Here is a 4,769-nt window from a genome sequence, read left to right on the forward strand (position 1 = left end):
ATTATAGTAACGCTGTAAGACTAAAGTAGACTTTTTATCATCTCTACATTATACACTATACTGAATGGGTTTTATTATACAATGATTAACTTGTTGCTTCCCGAGAATGTTTACCTTGTTATGCTGTCTTCCGCGTCCGCTTGGCTATTGCCTGCGGCTAAACTCCCTCGCCTATAAATCCGTACTGTAGGATTTGACGTTTCAAAATATTTATTAGGCAGGCAGGCAGGCAGGCAGGTATTTTACTAACATTAGGTTATCGTATTATTAATATAGTTAACTGAAATTTTAGAAAAATTAATTTGTCCTATTGTTATTAGACTTGTATGTATTACTCAAGTAATTGCTTACTCATCTATTTGTTATGTAAGTTTTGTCGTTTAAGGTGAGTCAGGAGCATTATTAATTAGTTCTAGAAAATTATTTTATTATCTATTATGAACGATTTTTACCCCTTTATAATACGCTACTCCACCATGAAATAAATTTCTAGATAAAGGCGGATAAACCGTCCATTCTGTTCCTACCCCTCTTTCAATAAATGAAGAAAAAATGAATAAAGTAATTGAAGGTAAGACACTATTTAATCGAGGCAAACCCATAATATGATCTACGTCTCAGTAATATATTTCCAAACAGTAACAGATCCGACTAAACAACAAACAGAATATTAGTATAGGAAAAATTTCGTGCAACATGCTTTTTTTTACTTATGTCCTGCCCAAAGTAATAGTGAAGATTGAGCTGTCTCATGCACTGGCTTCTTGCGATGATATCAGGAAGAAGTGGGTTGAGCCCGTTGCCATTTTTTTTAAAACACCCAATGGACTAGCAAGATTTTTTAGCTTTGTCTGACGAGTTCGAGCGACAAGTTACGACAGACTGGAATAATATGATAACTATAAATCGTTTGGCTAAAGTGGACCCTGAAACCATGTATATAACCCAACGGAGCGGATTGGAGCGGAGCGGATTGGAGCGAAGCGGATTGGAGCGAAGCGGATATGGCGGAGCGCGTTGCCATCCGGGAGTCTATTATTAATAAACCCCTCAGTCATGCGATGACTTGAAGGTTTATTAATATGGTTTATACTAAAAAATCTAGGCCAATTTTGTATTGATCGTCCAAGCAAAAGGTCATCTCTCGTACTTCTTATTATTTCAGTCTACTATTATTATGGCTATCACTTGATTATTATTTCGATTTTATTTGAAGCTCTTCCAAGTTGTGCTTCCACAACCACTCGCCTTTATTCCTATAGATCACCTTTTAAATGTTTGCATATTTATATGTGGACTTCGTCGCCTGAAAGCTGTGTGTTTCATCAAAAACGGCGTTCTGCAATTTTTCCATTCAATCGTTTAAGTTAACTGTAATAGTTAGTTAACCGTCAATTAAGAAATCCATAACGAGATTTTTAGGTCCATTAAGTTGAAAAAGCATTACCTGTTAATTCGTTATGAGGTGTGTATGATAATGCTATTCTCAACGACAACAAAACATCTCTTCTGTTGGACGGAGTTCAGTTGCCCTGTCCAAAAGGCAGCCGGCCACTGAAAGACGTCTGCATCAGCGTTCGTTTGTGCTCAGCGATCTTCAACGCTTAGTTCATGACACGAAGTCTTCGCGCGCTCTTTCGATCATAGCTCTACAACGTGTACGACTATCTTCAGTCCATAGTTATCCCACCGTATACCTCAACAATGAAACTGACTTCATTAGCGATCACTACAACGTCGATTAAATCAGCCAGATTCAGCCTTTTATCAGCTAAGCCTTACTAGGCGGACCGTGTTCTCAAATGTGCCATTCCTATTCCTGGAATTCGACGCATAAAACAATGAGTAAAATATATAACATTTTATTACGCTGTTTATCACATCACAAGCATTACTCATGTGCACCCTAAGACTTGTATATATACGGCTCAGTAAATAGGCCAATTAAAATGTATTCCCTGAAGAGGATGCCAATTAGAAGTGACAGCATAATGACATGAAGTTGTCTCAGTCATATACGCGTGCTCAGACCTTCTGTCCTGAGTATTTTAGCCAACGGAGGGTGGAACTAGTACGTGCTAACTTTGGCGCTAAAAAGTTGCACGCATCCTCACTACCTCCTCTGGCCTAAGCAACCGTCAAGATGGTTTTCTGCCAGCAGAATAAGTAAATCATGAACAGAAAAATGGTGAAACGGGCCGACGAAACGAATTCCAAGTCAAATTATAAGGAGCTCGGACCTTATTGTTGTTAAAAGTATTGCAGCTATTACTACTTGTTTCGAACACTGATATGCTAATCTTGTTTAATATGTCTCGTGAACATAAATTACCCTACAGCAAAAAAAAAAAAACTCTATAGCGAAAAGCCCGTTATGACGGATAACTTTACACCTTCGTTACTAGTAATCGTAGTTTTAACAAGGAATATTTTCAAGAGGACAACGCTCGTAAAGTTTGGATGAGTGATTTGACTAATGGCAGGACATCTGGCGTAACTATAGTACCACGTGGTATTTTCATTTTATTAGTGATACGTTATCTCTATTTATCGGTTTATAGGTTTGGAGTTGGGTGGCTACACTGTGACGATAGTGACTCTTTTTTATTCGATTCCTCTGTTAGAGCTCATCTGCGCGAATGTGGGTTATGTTTTTGCGTATATATATATTTGAGTTAAGGCACTGGAAACCATGTGTTGGTCACCGTGTTGCTCAAATTGTCACGATAGATACTTCAAAAAGCCTAATTACCAACAAGCAAGATTACCCTAAATAACCAGAACACGTTATCTGGAGGTACGTTGGAAAAGCTTCTCACTGAATTGTGCTTCAGATCTTTTCGCAAATATTACAAAATAATCATTGTTCTCGAGTACCGTTGATCATCCCGTTTTGGTTGTCTATGCGATGTATATCAGAGCATCTGTGTATAATCTCTAGAAGAGGGTATATTGAAGTCGTCTAAGAATCCATCGGGATTTCGTAGAATAAAATCATACGGTCCGTAAAGTGCAGACGTCGAAAGCTCATAGGAACGATCACCCTATGTTGCTGGAGTAAATTCCACGTTGAGGATACCCTCAAACAATTATATATGTACGACCGCTTTGGGGCTGTACAAAACAAATGCCGCGAACACATTTAGGGTCGTCATTTAGAGGGCTCCAAATACCGGTAGAAACAGCCCACTAAGCTGCAGTCTTTCGGACTACTGCAACGATAGTCGACTTGCTACAAAAAAATTTCATCATCATCATCATCATTGTAGCACCCGCTTTGAATGCAAACGTCCACAAGCCACCTGAACCTCTGGCTTTAAACACTATCTCCAGCTGTTGCATTATTAAAAACTCCGAATTTTATATCAGTGTCTTTGAAAACTGTTCAATGCGCACAAGCGAAACCCAGTCGACGCACGGTACGAAAACGTTCGGCTGTAACTCACGTTCCTATCTCGGTACTCACGTAATGTAGACAGATTTACGCTAAATTGTATTCCAAAATATGGTCGAGACTACAACAGCTGCGGCAACAGCTCGAACCGTATAGATAAATCATAGGTTTGCATGTATATATACATATATATATATATATATATATATATATAGAGCTTAGGTGTTAAATTAGCATTCGTGCATAAGAATCGTACCTTTTTGACGGAGTTAACGTAGCATGATTTGACTTAATTAAATGTTTTATCACGTCTGTTATTTAACACGTTACGTCTCGCCTGAGTAGGCTGGCTTCTGGCGCGAAACGAGGCGTCTGTGCGCGAATTCGAATCTCGGCCACTTTATGAACCTCGAAAGTCACCGGATAAAGACGTTGCCAGAGTGCTATGAAGGCAAGGGTCGACGAGCTGATCTGAATACAAATTACAGTAGATGAAGTACGATGTTTTTGTTTTAATTTATCTTTTCCATGTATATGGTACTTGCATACCCAAAGGAGCTTACGATGTCTCGAGTTAAATAATGTCGTTAGTTACTTATCATAACTTGTTTGAACCTGAGCACGATTTGTTGAAGCTTACTAAGGAGCAAACGCCTAAAGTTCCAGAAAGATTTTCCGTAGGCATAAGTTTTTTGTGACACGATCTGGTAATAAGCCTCGACGTCTGGCCGATGCCCCTCTCTTAATAACACGAAGTTTCCGAACTTTCGTTCGTGAGAGACTAAAACAGTTCAAGTGACCCTATATCTCGTGAACATAAGAAAATAGCAAATTGCAATAGTTGACTAAAATTAGGCCGAAGTTTCAGTTATTCGAGATGTTTCGCCACAGCTTAAATGTGGCAGTTCGCACATCGAGCAAACCTATCATAATTTGAAGTTAAACAAGCTAAGAGATTAAAAATGTCCGCAATGTGAACCCATTAAAGGTCATGTTTTACTTGTATATGAGAATCGTTGTATTCTAAAATATGTTATTTCTCAAACCTTCATCTAAAAATTACGTCTATCACTATTTTTTATGGTTGCGTTTATGGACGTTGGCCTTAGTATGACATATGCCCTAAGCTGAACTGTCATCGTTCGATTTTCCTTGAATAGAGTGTCCCGACGTTTTGCAAAGCTACCGAGAAAAACTCGTGCCCCCTCTTTAACGTGTTTGGACAAATCGATGCAATTGCTTTTTTGAGCGAAGGAACTTTCTCATTGTTTTATGTTCGATTAATGTTGAAACCTCAGACCTCTACTGTTACTTCTGCCTTTTCTGCGAAAAAAAAATTTGCCTGAGTTGTTGGTATAATTGAAAAGCATTTTTT

General features: G+C 38.5%; 1 long non-coding RNA gene across 1 annotated transcript in view; it reads left to right on the forward strand.

Annotated features, from left to right (window-relative positions):
• Nucleotides 1-4,302, forward strand: part of LOC111259187 (uncharacterized) — a 30,034-nt gene extending 25,732 nt beyond the window's left edge. The window contains exon 4 of the long non-coding RNA XR_002679467.2: nucleotides 3,740-4,302. This is a non-coding gene — a long non-coding RNA (uncharacterized LOC111259187). The remainder of the gene's footprint in view (nucleotides 1-3,739) is intronic.
• Nucleotides 4,303-4,769: the final 467 nt, after the last annotated feature.

The sequence above is a fragment of the Varroa jacobsoni genome, unplaced genomic scaffold (genome assembly GCF_002532875.2).
Source record: "Varroa jacobsoni isolate VJ856 unplaced genomic scaffold, vjacob_1.0 scaffold_303, whole genome shotgun sequence".
Classification (NCBI taxonomy): domain Eukaryota; kingdom Metazoa; phylum Arthropoda; class Arachnida; order Mesostigmata; family Varroidae; genus Varroa; species Varroa jacobsoni.